Source organism: Lipophrys pholis (assembly GCF_963383615.2).
Source record: "Lipophrys pholis genome assembly, chromosome: 16".
Lineage (NCBI taxonomy): Eukaryota > Metazoa > Chordata > Actinopteri > Blenniiformes > Blenniidae > Lipophrys > Lipophrys pholis.
Genome location: NC_137634.1, coordinates 24,661,825 through 24,679,408, shown reverse-complemented (window position 1 = coordinate 24,679,408; position 17,584 = coordinate 24,661,825).

Genomic DNA, 17,584 nt, shown 5'->3' with positions numbered 1-17,584 from the left:
AAACAGGTGTTTTTATTATTACATTGGAATGTGGAGAACGTCAGGACGTCCACCGACGGAACCGACCAGTGAAGTGTGAGAGCTGGAAGTGTGATTGGAGGATTAAACATCAATTGAATAAAACATCTTTGGTGGCCAGTGTGAAGCCAACACACACTCACTGTGGATGAGTGACAGCTAAACTCGTACTACGTATTGATCAGCCTGTGACTCTGTAATGCATCCGTGTGTGTGTGTGTGTGTGTGTGTGTGTGTGTGTGTGTGTGTGTGTGTGTGTGTGTGTGTGTGTGTGTGTGTGTGTGTGTGTGTGTGTGTGTGTGTGTGTGTGTGTGTGTGTGTGTGTGTGTGTGTGTGTCTAACAGACTCAGACAGAATTGTAAATGCTGATCGTTAACACGTCTTCTTCAGGTTTTGGACTATAACTGTGCCTTTGACCTCTGTTTGAACTCCACACAGCAGAAGTCCACCAGTTTCACATAAATCACTGGCGTGAGCGAAACTCGAAGCTGAAATAATCCCAATACGAGATGCTGGATTACGAGAAAAAAGATAGAGCTGGCTGGTTAGCCTCGCTCAGGCCTACAGTACAAATCATGAACATCAACACAAAGATGTCATGACTCTTTCTTCGCGCTTCAATTATCTGACACAATTCCCTCTTGTGGATTTGACTGTGTCTTGTGCAATATATGCAAATGAACGTTTATTTTAGAGTTTTCAACGACATTGTATTGCCTTTGTGTGTTTCATGTTATTATAACAATTGCTTTTGTCTATTATTAGTATATGATACTATCAGATAATGTGACATAACTTGTAAAATAAACACATGGATTCAAATTCAAATTCAAATTCAAATGAATAATAATAATAATAAAAATAATAATAATAATAATAATAATAATAATAATAATAATAATAATAATAATAATAATAATAATAATAATAATAAGACCATCAGGTCATTTCAAACTTGTTAATTTCTTCAATAAAGAAAGGAACTGATGATAAATGATCACAAAATGAAAGTTTGTTCCATCTTGCTGTTTTCATTAATCGTTTTAAAACAGGTTACATTTCAATTGTCTCTTTTAAACTGCTTTAATTTGGCACAGAAGAAGAAAAAACACACAGCCTTCAATAAAGAGCCAAAGAAAAGCACATTTTACTCAAAGAAGCTGCGACAATCAACATTACAGGAACAACAAAACTCTTAACCACACCTGAAGGCATCATGGGAAAGCTGGACGTTAAAAGGGGCTAGAAAACTTTTCAAATGAAGGTTTCATCCCGCGGCGTGAAGTGGAGGTCCTCTGAACGAGGAACCAGAACCAGAAGCTGTCCGGAGAACACTGGGAGAGGAAACAAGATGTTCCCAAAAATAAATCAACGATTTGCTCATTGAAGTGCCGAGAGTCTCTCCAGAAGCTGAAGTCAACACAGATGCAGACACCTGGACGTTCTCGTCGAAGCTCCCTGAGGGGAACACAAGGAACACAAGGAACATCAGGAACATGAGAAACACAGGGGAGAAAAAGCACACAAGGAACATGAAGAACGTTAGGAACATGAGAAACTCAAGGAGCATGACGAACACCAAGAATAGAAAGAACATGAGGAAGACAAGGAATATGAGTAACATCAGAAGATAAGAAACTAGAAGAAAATGAAGAACAGTGGCAACATCAGGAGCGTGAGGAACAAGAGGAACATGAGCAACATTAGAAACATGAAGAACATGAGGGACAGGAGGAACATGAGGAACATTAGAAACACGAAGAACATGAGGGACGGGAGGAACATGAGGAACATTAGAAACACGAAGAACATGAGGGACGGGAGGAACATGAGGAACACAAGGAGCAAGAAGAACATTAGAGACACGAGGAACTCGAGGAGTATGAAGAACACCAAGAAAATATAGAAGATGGGGAATAAATCGGAAACATCAGAAACTAGAAGAACATGAGTAACAATAGAAACATGAAGAAAATGAGGAAAGTGAGAAACATGAACATGAACTGCAAACAATCTGAAGCTGCTTCTTCTTCCTGTCTTTAGACTCATCATTCCTACAGGGGAGAGTTCAATGAAGCTTCTCCTTTCCCCACCAAGTCATCGTTATTATGCTCTCATACTGCCATCGTGTGGTTTCTGTTGGTACTGCATCTATGTGATTCCCATTAAATAGCATGAAGACGTTCTTATTTTCCTCTATTTTCCTCTTTTATCTCCTCTGTTGATCTTTATTTCTATATAAAATTATATTAGAAAATAAAATGTAAGATACTTTTCAGTCATAAAGGCATGACAAGATATAAAAGGTGAAAACATAAGTGTGATATAGAAAGCAGTGAGAGAGATTAGTGGAAGGGGAAACAAGGCAGCAAGTGTGCTGGTTTGAATCCCAGCAGACTTACTGACGTGTTGGGAAGAGAGAAAGTTGCATCACACGGTTACAGCTTCAAATCTGATGTGCTGCAGCTACTAAAGACGGACGGGTGCAGCTGATGTTTTCTCTGTTAGGGTGGAGTAGTGGTCAGCCCTCCCCCCGGTACCCCGGTTTGAGTCTGTGTAGGGTTGGCATGTTTTCCCTGTGCGTGTGCAGGTTTCTTACTGGTACCTCAACAGTTTGAAAACATACGGTTGAGGGTGGGTGTTATTTATTGGATGAAATGCTGAATAAGATGATGGATTTGTGTCAGATTATTGGAGCTTTATATAGTGTGTGTTTGGTGAACCACCAGTGCCAACATCACAAACATTTATAACATTAATCAGGGTAAATTTCTTCAAAGATTTTTCTGATAAATCCATTTTTATCTAAATGTGAGCGTCTCTTCACTTCACTTCTCTTCTCAGTGTCAATGTGTCAGTACAACCACAAGGGGGAGCCACCACCCCTTAATATAAAACAAGGCTTCTCTCAGCCTCGTGCTTAATTACAAAGAACTGATTTCATAGAAGCTTCAACTTTCTCCAATATCGATCTGAGATTAGGAGTTAAAGTTTAAGACAAATACCTCAAAGTTATGTTTTTTTCAATGTGAGCATTGTAGCTGGTGGTTCACCAGTGATTTTCACTTTCTTGCCTTGCTGTAGTTATATATGTTTCTCAGACTTCTCACTTTCACCAGAATATTGTCAGACAACAAGCATGCAAGTGTCCCAGTGAGTGTTTCCAGTCTCTGTCTGAGTTGAGTCGGATCTTCTTTAATACAATTTTCTTTTACATGCAAAACATAATTTACTAATAAGGAAACTTGAACATAAAAGCAAAACAGTTAAGTTAAAACAGTGCAGATTTGCATTTAGATTTACACGGACACTATGTCATTCCATGTCTTTCTATATCTTACCAAACTGCCGACAAATATCCGCTTAGCTTTCGGGACCCCGATGTTTATAACAAGCCCGACTTTTCAGGTGTTGAAGGAAACTCTGCCGGTCTTGTTGCACCGTGTTGAGTTTGGGTTTTTTCTTCTTTTTTTCTCGATGATGATTCGGAATGCTTACGATGACGTGCAAATCAAAAGAAAGTAAGGAATTTGATTTGCGTTGTTTCATTAGATTGCTCCTCAATTTCAGCTCAAATTTTCAGTTTTATTTCTTTCATTTAATTTACAAGAGTTTCATCACTTTGTCTTTGATATGTTTGAGGCATTTAAAAAGGTGAACAGTCTCAATAATCCTGCATGAGAAACCTGAGGTGAAGTTTTAAAAGGGAAAAGTTTTAACCGGAAGAAACATCCGACTGAACGAGACAAGAGTGAGAGAGAGAAAAGGGGGAAGATGAAGAGAGAAAAGAGAGATTGAAGAAAGAAAGGAGAGAACAGAGAGGGCTCAGAGAAAGAAAGGAGGGAGGCCAGAGAGAAGAGAAAGACCGAGGATAGACAGAAGACTGAGAGAGAAAACAGAGGACAGAGAAAGAGAAAGAGGGGAAGAAGAAAAGCCAGAGTGTATCTGTAGACGACAGGAGAGAAGATCATTGGGTTGGACGAAGTCTCACTCTGATCTAAATTTACAGCAGCTCAGCTAAGAAAATGTCTGAGGGTAATCTGGTAATCTGATCGATCCAGCAGTTTGACCCTCGTCCAATAGAAAACAAGTTTGACTCTAATCTGGGAAGTAGAGAGTGTGTTATCGTCCTGAACAACAATTCGGCGCTCCTTCCAGAGAAGAGCATGATGACTGGAAGATTTTCCTCCAGTTCTACATTTGTATACTTTAGGGAACCGTCAGTAGATAAAACCAGACTCACGGCTCTTTACGATGTGGGTTAGACTTTAGTCAGTCAGTCGTAGGTTTTACAAGGTCGTAGTGAAAACAAAATGTCCTCCGATCCCATGCGAGCACGCTCTCTCTCGTTGTGATTTTGATGGAGAGACCCCCTGGAGGCAGGATTCATAGATCTTGCTCAGACAGACCAGTGTTTGTGTGTATGTTTGCACTGTGACCTCTCCTTCCTGTACAGGCAGTGGGCAGTCTGTTACCCAGAGTCCCATGTGGGGCCAGCTGTCAGGGCCTCCGTCCAACCATTTCCAGCTCAGACTGTGGGAAAGTGGGAACCCCGGTCCGTCCCACAAGGCCCGCTAATATCTAACAGCCACCCTCCTTTCCCATCCTGCTTCCTGGACCAAAGGGCTAAATATAATGCGTGCAGGGCTGTGGATTTTCCCGCTTTGTACCAAAATACCAGACTGACATGCAGCCATGTTCCTTCTGAGATTTTGTTCCCAAGTTTGTTGCTCTCTTATCTGCTATTCTTGTCACAACAAGAATGTCTCAGTCCAGGACCAGCACAGCATTGAACTAACCACCCGAATGTCCGTCCAAACATCCTCCCTCCGTCTTAGTCCATATGGGGTGGTGGTGGTGGCAGTATAGAAACCAAAAAAACTCAGACATCTCTGTCCCTCTTCTCTTCCTCCAGCTCTTCTCGGGGGAACCAAGCAGCTCTCAGACCAAACCGGGGATATAATCCCTCCAGTTGGTTCTGGACCAGACCCGGGGATCCACTCAGGTAGACCAGGGAGCCCAAGCAGCTCCCCGACCAAACCAGAGTTATGGGGCCTCCACTGTGGTAAAAGAGCCTGGGAAACTCAGATTTGAAGGCGCTGATCTGCCTGTTCCTGCAGGTTCTCCCTACATGACCCAACAAATTGAACACGTGGCCTTATTACAGCAAATAGCATCAGCAGCTGGAACAGGTAGTCCACCATTGTTATTGTTCTTTAGTGACATCGCGGGGAGGGTGGGGGTTATACGTCGAGAGGTGGCGTGATGACATCATCATTTTCAGCTAATGTGCACCTTGTCCATTCATAAGTCAGATTTCTAGACTCTGGAACCTGTTTTCAAACAAACCCAATTTCAGGTTCCTAAAACGCTGCGTCATGTGGATGATCGGCCAAAAACGATGCGGTAAAATGAAACTGATTAAATTTGCCTGCAAGTGTGAATGTGACTGTTTGTCTCTGTGTCTTGTGAGGAGACTGCAGGTCCCCTGGTTTCCTAACATAATTCTAAATATAATAATTATAATTCCACATAGTTATGTCACATCCAGTCCCCTATGACCGTTACCTGGATGGAACTGGAAAAGAAGATTTACAATTATGAGTAAAACATACTGTATGGCTTACTCTATTGCAGTATCAACTGTGTACCCAAGGACTTAGAAACTATGATTATATCGGTCATCCAAAAGATAATGTAAAGAGCTTTACCAAGTACTGCTTTCTCAAAATGTCCTTCATTTTGATTTCTCTGTATTTTTTTCTTTCTCTGTAATTTCCCATGTTCTAAGCTTCACCCTGTTCAACTCAAGCCAAACCCAATGAGGATGGTTGGACGGATGAATGACTGGCCGGTAGGTTGCATGGCTGGCTGAGTACATGCAGCACTTAACCCCATCGCTGAATACCACACCACCATCAGCAGCAGGCCATTACTGTTCAGGAAATATGCTGAATTATTCAATCACTTCCTCCCTGCATTCTCTACAGGATGCAAAGTGTCGCAAGAAAATCACTGAAAGTGTGTGTGTGTGTGTGTGTGTGTGTGTGTGTGTGTGTGTGTGTGTGTGTGTGTGTGTGTGTGTGTGTGTGTGTGTGTGTGTGTGTGTGTGTGTGTGTGTGTGTGTGTGTGTGTGTGTGTGTGCTGTAAAGCCCTGGTCATGACCTACATTAGGTTTGTCTGCTTGCAGCAGATTTCAAACATAGAATCACACAAAGTTCAACTCCTTGTCTGATAAATGTTCTCCAGAATTTTAAAGGAAGACCAAAGCAGGTCTCGTCTTTGTCTTGATATCGCCGCCCACTCTGACAGTAAACGACTGGTTGTAAGTTTTTAGATCTAGATTGGAGTTTACAACATTTTCAAGTGAAAACGTAAAAATGTGATTGTGTTTTGTGGGTCCGTTTCCTTGGCAACGATGCTCTGAGCCACTGACAACGAAACTTTCTAAAAACGGCTCTCACGGTGGAACTTTGTGAAAGCACCCCGTCTCCATGGAAACAGGACAAAACAACTTTTTCACACGGGGACCTCTTACATGTAGACGGAGGAAACGCTCCGACTGTGGAGGAGCAATACAGCTGTGGTGAACAGGTCTTCTGCACATGCTCAGTAGAGACAATCAGAAAAATGCTTCCTCCACAGTGTCTTGACTCTCAGTCCATATTCTCCTGGACTTCATAGTTTTATACTTGTCATCCGTCCGTACGAATGTCTGTGTACTCTCATTGTTACTGTTCATAATGTATTGTTCTCTGCATACTTTTGTGTGTGTGTGTGTGTGTGTGTGTGTGGTTCTAAAAAATAAACAGCTCCAACTTGTGGCTTGGCAAGATAACTACACCGTTTACATGCAAACTGACATCGGTATCGGTATGTTGTTTTATAAAGCTAACAGATCAGGGAGGGTGTCCACCACCTTTCTTATAGACAACGTTGGATCCCCTTCAGGCTAAAAAGTTTGGGTTTATTGGATTAATTTGTAGCACCGAAGATCATTCATAATGCCGGATTCCTACCATCAAGATCCTTCTCTGATATTATAGCTGAAAACACTGTTGCTGTGTCATGTCGCTGACAGTTTCATGTGTCAGAACTGAGGAGACAAATAGGACTCGAATTGGTAGACGCAACGTTCTTCTAATGAATCATAAGAAGGTTTGTGTTTGGTTTCCAGCCGTGAGCAGCTGTTTTCCGCCCACAGACACCTGTGTTTCTGAATTGTCAAGCCACACCGTATTTTGGTATTTATTTCACTGGACCAGACAAACAATAACAAAAAGGAAAAAGTCTCCAATGTGTCTTTAGAAAGTGGGTGGAAACTCTTCTTGAATTGAACGGTTTGTCTTGAACACAGCTGCGTCAATGAGTGGACTCCAGTGGGTCAGCAGCAAACATCTGGAAAAACAATGGCCAGAAATACTTCCCTGTCACTTAGTGCTCGGTCGATTTCAACACCGATGTTAGTCATTTTTGACAGATTACGAGCATCTTAATCACACGTCCCCGGTTCCTCCCTGGTCTGAAGATTGCACAGAGATGGATGAGAAAATGTGAATGTGGATGCAGCTTCAGTGAGAAAAGGCAGCAGCTCAGACTGGGGATGAAAGAATGAGTGTGGGAGGAAGGGATGGATGTGAATTCCAGAGTTTGGTCATCCCAGCAGCAGAAACAGGAAGTGAGTTAAAACCTCTCTCCTGACCTGTTGACCGGTGCAGATAACATTCCCACCCTCCCCCATCGCTGCAGCTGTGTGAAGCCCTCCCTCGGTCCCTCGATCGCTCTCTCCAACTGGTTTCCTGTAAAGAAGCTCTGACTTTTCACCGTTCCAAGTCTCTTGACGAAACACAAAGGGAGTCAGACAAAGTTGGTTCAGTTCAGAAACACAAGTTTTCGATTTGAATTCATGACAGTTTTTCAGAGGTTGTAGGTTTTGTCTGGATGTTCAGATGTGAAATCAGGGACGGACTGGTCCATTACATTCAAACCACCATTGCTGCTAATGCCACCAGTAAAGTATTTCTGCTCCAGACCAAAGCTTCCAGCACCAAACTTTGACTGCAGTTGATCAACTTGAGTGTGTTTATGTGAGCAACACAGTGATGTAGCGGTCAGCGGAGTCACTTTCCACACTGTGCCCATTTGGTGAAGAAGATTTTCTGGGTACGTTCCTCTGACTTTCTCCACAGTCCAAACCAGGTGTGTCAAACTCACTTCAGTTCAGGAGCCACAAATTCATCTTGAATGGGCCATACCAGGAAAATAGTTGTTTATTAACCATTAAATTTAATCTTTCTCTTTGCTCTGCTGCTGAGTATACAAGATGAAATTGTCAATATTTTCACAAATCCAAACAATTACTATTGAAAATTACTCCAATCTCAACCTGACGCCAATTTCAATGAAACCTTGCAAAACACAGTGAAATGTCCGAAAAAACTTCTCCTATAACTGTTGAATTATGGATATTTTTTATAAACTCACCCTGGCAGCATGGCTGTGATGCTAATGCTAGTTTGCTAGCTTCATGGCAGCAACACCGATATCTCAGCTGGGATCTCTGTGTTGTTCTGTGTCACTACTGTGACTCTACTCTGCTAAAAAAAGAAATGTTTTCTTTGAAATTTTTCCAATTTGCTGGATGTTTTGGCCGGATTGGAACCTCTTGCAGGCCAGTTTTGTCCCCACGGGTTTATGATTGACATCCCTAGTCCAAACCATACCTCCCAGGTGAACTGTTGCGTCTAAATTGACTGTTGATATGAGTATTAGTGTGTGTATCTGTGGTGTGTGTTGCCTTATGATGGACAGGCAACGTTTCAATGTGAGTCCTGACTTCTTAAGTTGGTTGGTTGGTTGGTTGGCTTGTTGGTTGGTTGGTTTGTTGGTTGGTTGGCCTGCTGGTTGGTTGGGAGGTTGTTGTGATGGTTGGTTGGCCTATTGGTTGTTACAATGACTGGATGGTTGGTTGGTTGGTTGTTATGATGGTTGGTTGGTTTGTTGGTTGGTTGGTTGTTATGATGGTTGGTTGGTTGGTTGTTACGATGGTTGGTTGGTTGGTTGGTTGGTTGGCTTCCTGTTTGGTTGGTTGTTATGATGGTTGGTTGGCTGGCCTGCTGGTTGGATTGTTGGTTGTTACGATGGTTGGTTGGCCTATTGGTTGTTACAATGGCTGGTTGGTTGGTTGGTTGGTTGGTTGGTTGGTTGGTAGGTAGGTTGGTCTGTTGGTTGGTTGGTTGTTACGATGGTTGGTTGCTTGGTTACTTGGCCTCCTGTTTGGTTGGTTATTACGATGGTTGGTTGTCTGGCCTGCTGGTTGGTTGGTTGGTTGGTTTGTTGGGTTGGTTGGTTGGTTGGTTGGTTGGTTGGCCTGCTGGTTGGTTGGTTAGTTTGTTGGTTGGTTTGCCTGCTGGTTGGTTGTTAGTTTGTTGGTTGGTTGGCCTGCTGGTTGGTTGGTGGGTTAGTCTGCTGGTTGGTTAGTTGTTACGATGGTTGGTTGGCCTGCTGGTTGGTTGCTTAGTTGGCCTGCTGGTTGGTTGGTTGGTTGGTTTGTTGGTTGGTTGGCCTGCTAGTTGGTTGATTGTTACGATGGTTGTTTGGTTGGTTGATTGGTTGGCCTGCTGGTTGGTTGGTAGTTACGATCGTTGGTTGGTTGGTTGGTTGGTTGGTTGGTTGGTTGGTTGGTTGGTTGGTTGGTTATGATGGTTGGTTGCTTGGCCTCCTGTTTGGTTGGTTATTACGATGGTTGGTTGGCTGGCCTGCTGGTTGGTTGGTTGGTTGATTGTTATGATGGTTGGTTGGCCTGCTGGTTGGTTGGTAGTTACGATCGTTGGTTGGTTGGTTGGTTGGTTGGTTGGTTGGTTGGTTGGTTGGTTGGTTGGTTGGTTGGTTGGTTGGTTGGTTGGTTGGTTGTTACGATGGTTGGTTAGTTGGTTGGTTGGTTGGCCTGCTGTTTGGTTGGTTGGTTGGTTGGTTGGTTAGTTTGTTTGTTTGTTTGTTGGTTTGTTTGTTGGTTGGTTAGTTTGTTTGTTTGTTTGTTGGTTTGTTTGTTGGTTGGTTGGTTGGTGGGTGGGTGGGTGGGTGGGTGGGTGGGTGGGTGGGTTGGTTGGTTGGTTGGTCGGTTGGTCGGTCGGTCGGTCGGTCGGTCCGTAGGTCTGTTGGTTGGTAGGTTGGTTGGTTGGTTGGTTGGTTGGTTGAGGTCTGCATATCTGAATTCAGACTTGTTAAACTCCTGATGAAGGAAAATGTGAATCGTCTGCTGCATTACTTTGAGTATTTCTCTTCCAGTTTCCAAGATGATCTTATCAAGACGTGATGTAAATATCGATGCACAAATACCTTCTGGTGTAACACAATTCTCCAGCAGCACCAAAATGACAATAAAGTCCAAATAAAAGCTGCATGATAATACATGAAACTGTATCATCCAGTATCTTAGTATCTTCTCTTTGTCTTCATCGCTTCCTTTCTTTCACCCGTACAAATTCCTGACTTCCTATAAAGCTCTCTCACACACACACACACACACACCCTGTGGAGCTCTGACCTCTTATCTTTTCCAAACACCCTGCCAGCTCCCGGACCGTCTGAATCCATTTGTGTGTTGAGTGATTACATCATAGACCTTGACTGTATCAGAAAGGAGCACTATCAAAACTAATGCTGTAAAGTGCAAACACAGCAAAATCTGACTTGAATGAGGTTAACGTGTACTCCTGTGGTGGTAAATCAGTGACTTTCAGGGTAGTTTTGTAATTTTCTGGACTACCACCTCCTTGAAAGTGTCATTGTGAGGTTAAAGAACGTCAGCAGCTTCTTAAGTGTCCTTGAACACTGCGGTAAACCCCCTCCAGCCCTCCCTGACCCTTGACCTGTGTTAATTTGCATTACTGACAGCTATAAACCACAGCTCCGAGTCCATGTGAGGCACAGTGACAGGATCGTCTGTGTAAACAGCCAAGAATGGTTTGGCTCGTGATTGACGGCTGTATGGGCCTTTGACAGACAGGAGGCTTTGTCCTATGGAGGCGGCGAGAGAGACTCCCAGACTGCACCGGGACTGGAACAACGACGGCCACATTGAAGATGCTCAAAGATGGCGGGAGGCGGGGGTCGGGCCGTGGGGGCGGGCTGGTCCTCACCTCTGGTCGCCCGCAGCTTTAACAGCAGGGTCAGGAGTCATGAGTGGAAGTGGCATCACTCATCAGCCTCAGAGACAGGAACAAAGTACACTGGTTCATCTCCTCAAATCCCCGTCTCAGCCTTTATAGACTTCTTGGAAATTGAACATTTGGGTTGTATTAAGGGATAATCCAGGACTAATCTTTTTTTATGGACTTTTATTTTCATTTCCAATTAGATTTAGAAAGTCTTGTTTTTTCCTTTTTGATGCAGTGAATGGGAGTAAGAGATACTATATCGGCACAAAATGTCAGATGAAATGTTTTATATTTACAGGCTTGTTGCAAAGTACAAGTATCATTTCTCAAATTTGGGAATCCTAAACATTTTACATCTTTCCATTGGGAGTACAACATTGTAATTGTATGGTATGTAATTCAGATATATAATCTGAAGAAAACAGTAACAGGTTTGCCACAATAGTTCAGTTAAGTTCATAATGCCTTTAGTTTGTTCACAACTAATTTGCTTTCTTCATTTCAGGCAAGTAGTGTTTGAAAACACACCTTTTATGTGTTTCAATAGTTTCATGATGTTTCTGATTAAGACGGAAGAACATTGTGGAAACATGTCTAACATGTTTGTGGAAACAACATTCTAGCTGCAGGTAAACAAGCAGCCACAAGTGAAAGAATGTCGGAGAAGAGGCATGAAGATCTGGATGTGTGCCCACTGGTGGATCCAAACCGGCAACCTGCCCTGTCGGGGGGTCTGTGCTGCTCCAGGGTCAGAACCAACGTTATAGAGCCGGAGATGGTGAGCGGGTTTATTGGTAAGAGCTTGTGTAGAGTAGTGTTTATGCATTATTCATGTTCTCGATCACACTTTTATTACACACACACACACACACACACCGTCTACTCTGTGTGTGTGTGTGTGTGTGTGTGTGTGTGTGTGTGTGTGTGTGTGTGTGTGTGTGTGTGTGTGTGTGTGTGTGTGTGTGTGTGTGTGTGTGTGTGTGTGTGTTTGGCTAAGAGCTCTGCTTTGAGGCACTTTGATTTGAGACGATGAACACAGAAAGCTTGTGTTTTTTTTTCCTCCATGCATGTAAACAGACAGAAAGAAACACACACACACACACACACACACACACACACACACACACACACACACACACACACACACACACACACACACACACACACACACACACACACACACACACACACACACACAGTATATGTATTCACTGCTCTGGGAAGCCATTAGTGTGACCCAGCCTTGATTACTTATTTATGGGCTCAGCAGAGTAAAGTGTGGGGAGTGGAGCACCGGGGGGCCTCATTTAGAAAAATGTTTTTTGACTTCACCCACATCTTACCACGGATGATGCTATCATGTGGACATATAATCATTTCAAATAAAAAAATAAGCTTGTGCTCCAGACTTATTAAAATTGGAATATAATGAAAATATTCAGTTTGACAGATATCAGGGTTTGAATGTGTTCATTCTCCCAAAAACTGACTCTTGATGCACTTTAGAAAGCTTGGGCAGTGTGATGGAAGTTATCAGGGATGCATCGATGCCACACATGCCCATCTTGGGAAGAGGAGGAAGTACTTCCTCTCATGGAGCCATGTGCCAGAGCAGACCTGCCTGATTGTGGGAGGAGTCAAAGGGAGGGCCTCCCTTAAGTGGGATTGGCTGAACCCCCTATGACACTATATAGGGTTTGATTACTGTTGGAAAACCATCAGAAAGTGAATTTTGCATAATATGACTTCTTTAAATGCCAAATTCAAGGCCCATACGTGATTTGGGAAGGATATGCGTTCCTCCGTACAGCTTGTGTGTCAAAGCTACATCACCTCCGACAGCCTCACAGTCAGCAGTACTCATAGCGCAGAGCGTAGCACCTATCCCGGCACTGCGCTATGAGGGACCGAGCTTCTTAAAGTCTCCAAACTGGCTTGTACTGGTTTTGACCCCAGTGAAGATGATTCAGTAACATTGAAAACATTGATTCATGATCTGTGTCATTATGAAGGATTAATCCTTCAAAACCCTGTGCAAGTATCTCTACTTTTAAAGGTACTTTTGCCACTTCTAGTCTTTTATATCTTCCAATATTGCAGATTTATTTTGTGTGTCTGGGTTATTCCAACACTTTGATGAGCACTGTTCATTTAAACGTCTAAAGCATGGTACTAAATATTTAGTTGATCTTAAGTATTATTCTACTATTGTAGTGATTACTGGCTGTAAGAATGGTATATCTCAAGTTGTTTCTTAGTTTACTGATTGCTGATCACTTGAAAATCACTGAAGTCAGACCCGGACTGATGCTGCTGATCAAGTAGCTTCATTACTCAGGATTCACACACCAATACGTCAAAGTGTAAGAGTAACGGAGCCTGCACACACGCACTGTTTGGAAACGCCTTTTTATTGGTTCATCTTTAGCCAGGAGGGCAGCAGCAGCCACACCACACTGAGAGGAACAAAGAAACAAACAGAAAAAGGACAAACAGCAACAACCTGGGTGCACGTTTCATCTCCTCTGATCCCCGTAAAATAAATACTTCTCCCCGCCGTCCTCCCGATGATTCTTACTTCTGTTGTTGCAACAAATAAATACCCATGAAGCAGTAACCGCAATGAAACAGAACGTGTGTGTGAAATTGCTTATTGTTCCATATATAATATATTCATTTTAGATAGATTTCTATATATATTTGTTCCATATACTCTCCTTAGATTCTTTTATAACGTACAAGATGCCAATTTTGTATTGAAAGCGATGCTTGGTAAGACACGAGAGGGGGAGTGTGTGGTTATAGTGGCAGCCTGCGTACGTACAGCATCAGACAGCGTCCTGACATGAGCTCCTGAGGGAGGGATGGGAAAACCACCGGGGGTTTACAGGTAGGAGCACTTCGTCTGTACAGACACACACGGCGGCGTCACAGAGGTGAGGTGCAAACAAAGACCGAATGCCAACGGATGATGATGATGATGATGATGTTCCTGCCAACTGATCTCTCTGTACACAAAAGACATGGAAGAAAATCCCCAGAAAACTGCTCAATGTTGGGCAAATAAATAGTTTAGTGTATTAAATGTGAGAACCAAAACTACTGTGAGTATTCAGAGACCTTTAAGCCTTAAATCTCAGATTTCGTTTACATGACAACGTTTTCAAGTGAAAAGGGAAAACTTCCGTGGTGTTTTGGAGTTCCGTTTCCATGACAATGATGGAAAACGCAAGTTTTTAATAATTATCTAACGTGGTCTCCATGGAAACGGAGGCAAATTCAACTTTTTGAAGGCTTCCTGACTCCGTCTCGATGCAAATGGAGTAAAACACAACTTATTGAAATTGCTGCTAATGTGCATGTGCAGCCGCAGTAACTAGTTGTTCTGCACATGCTCAGTAGCTGCACAGCAAGAACAGTGTTTTCCTCCAGTGTCATGACTCCCAGTCCATATTCTCCTGGGACTTGGTCGTAGCCACCGTAATAACAATCCAAGTTGGTGGTCTGTCCACTAGAATGTCCGTGTTCTCTCGTTGTTAATGTTTAGAGCCCGTTCTTCTCTGCTGTGTGTGTGTGTGTGGTTTCATTACAACAACCAACAGCACCAACTAGTGGCTCAACATGGAAAGTACATTGTATTCAGCGTTTTTTGCCGTTTCCGTGGAAACGGACATCATTTTCAAAACAATGCAGTGTAAACCTGAAACTTTTCCGAAATGAAAATGTGAAAAAAACTTATTTTCACTTGAAATATCATGTAATCAGGACCTCAGTCTTCAACAACCAAATATGTTATTATTTGTTATTATTTGTTTTTTATAATGTCAAAGTTTGAGGCTCTTTGTGTCATGAACTACTCTGGAAGTTATCGCTTTGTGTCCCAGCACTTTCCTGTATCTTGTTACCTTCAACAAAGAGAAGTAGAAGCAGATCCTAGATTTGAAAGCTGGAATCAACAAATTAATATTTTAAAATGTAAGACGTGGGTATTTTGGGAAAAGCGAGTAACAAAAACATTGCAGCAAACAGACAAAATGTAAATAAACCAACACAGTCAAGGAGAAGAGGTGCTCCCTCCTTCCAGGTCAAAACTGAAGCCACTGCTCCACATGTTGGGTTAAATAAGATGAACAATATAAAAACTGTCAACTCCTCCTCCTCATTGCAGAGTTTGCACCTCCTCCCTGTCCCTGTGTGTCTCCGCAGCACAATGAAAACACTGCAAACAGATCTGGGAGTATTTTAAAGCTCCTCTGAACATAAACATTTGAAAAATGCTCAACATTGTCCTGCTCAGGTTATAAAAAAAGAAAAGAAAAAAAAAAGACAACAAAAGACCCCCCCCCCCCCCCCCCCCCCCCCCACCACCACCCCCACAGAAGTAAATGTTCCCAAAGTCGTCTCCACAAGCACCAAGACCTGACCGAGGCGGTTCAGTCAGTTCAGAGGAGACAGTGTGCGTGATGTGTTCGACCGTTATGAAGCCTCGTCCGCTCTAACGCCGGTAAATCTGACGGCTTAAATCAAGCTTTTTCTCCTCGTTTCCAATCAGGCATTGAAGGCGAAGCGCCTGCACGTGACCACCGACTGCTGCCTTTTGAAGCGTCGTCATTCACAGAGCCGCATGCAGGATAGCGTACCAGCAAAGTATGAAAAAAATGAGCCTTCAGCTTCATTGTTTTGTCTTTTCTTTTGCTTTTTTTGCTTTTTTTGGTGGTTGGAAACAAGGAATGTGGAGAAAAAGTTGACGACGCACCGTCCAGACTCCCCGGCGCTAACGTGGACGATGTCTTTTTGGTTGTCAGCGCTGCTGATTATCAATCATCACGTCGCGGGTAACACTGAGAGTGGAAAAAGTTCCAACATTAAAAAAAAAAAAAAATCTAACTTACATCGAGTGTGTCCTCCATAGTGCCCAACCATCGTATTAAAGTGAAATCAAGCCGTGATCACAGAAACGTTTGGGGCAACAATCAAATCGGTCAACTTCCACGCTGAAGAGGAAGAGTCATTGAAGTTTTTCATATTTCATTGCTAATATGGACTAGATTGAATTAGATTAGATTAGATGGATAAGATTAACAGCTCCGGTGTAGTGGTTAGCACTCTCCTCTCACATTAAGAAGACCTGGGTTTGATTCCAGGCTTTAGAGAACTTCAACTTTGTATATCCTCCCTGTGCGTATGTAACTTCTCCCCTGTAATCAGACTCCCTCCAACAGTCTGAAGAAGCTCGGGTCATGAGAACTGTTTAGACTCTTTGAACAGGAAAAAGAAGTAAAACTACAAATACCTCAGTGGCGCTAAGGCCCCGATTACACAACAACTTTTCAAGTGAAAACGCAGTGGATTTTTTGGGTATTTTCGTTTCAGAAAAGTTCCACATTTACACCGAAACCTTTTGAAAATGATGTCTGCTTCCATGGCAATGGAAGAAACACTGAAAACGATGTTGTTATCATGACAGACCAGGAGTTGGCGCTGTTGGTTGTTTTTGTAATGTTTTTGTAAGGATGGCCACTAGAGGGCGGTCTCCGAGTGGGCGCAACGAAACAATAATATAGTGGTTTGCTCAAATGTCACTGCCATTCTATAAGATGAGATATTATGCTGATCATCTTGTTTCCAGAAGTTTTACAAAAGATTTTACTGACTATTTCGTAAAGCGTTTTGTGCGTCGGTTCACAAGTTCATCGATTTCAGCTGCATGATGTGAAAATAAATGAAATTTGTCTGGGATTTTGTTCACATTCAAATCAACAGAAAGATGAAGAAATTGTGCTGCTGACAGCCAAAGTAGCATCAAGGCTAATTTGATGCTACTGATGTGTTACTCTGAAAGGGCGCTGCCAAAATATAAAGGATACGAGGATAAATTAAATGTGAGTTCGAGTTGCCCCAAATGTTTCTGAATTGAACACAAGTTTAAAATAAATAGATAAAAGTTCACTATAATGGGGGGAAAAAAACTGCTGTAATAATATCATCTCATTAGAAACAAAATAAAGCAGAATAAAAATAGTTATACAGTTAACAGCACATATTTACATATAAAAATATAACAAAGTAATATAGAACATATCAGGTCAGTGTGTGTATGCGTGTGTACATGTATCCTGACAGACATTCACATATGCATCCAAACATGACCTAAAAACATTATAAGCACACACACACACACACACACACACACACACACACACAAACACACGTTGTGTGGCTGTTTTCATCAGCTTGTCCTCCCTCCAGAGTCGTGCCGTTTTGTCACATTGAAGTTGAATTGTTTCCTTCTATTCCATCTCTCTCCATCGTGCCTCTTTCCTTCCCTTCATCCACCCTCTTCTTCCTCGATCCACCCCTCCTCTCCCTCCGCCGCTGTCCATCTGCCGCACACCACAGCCCCACTC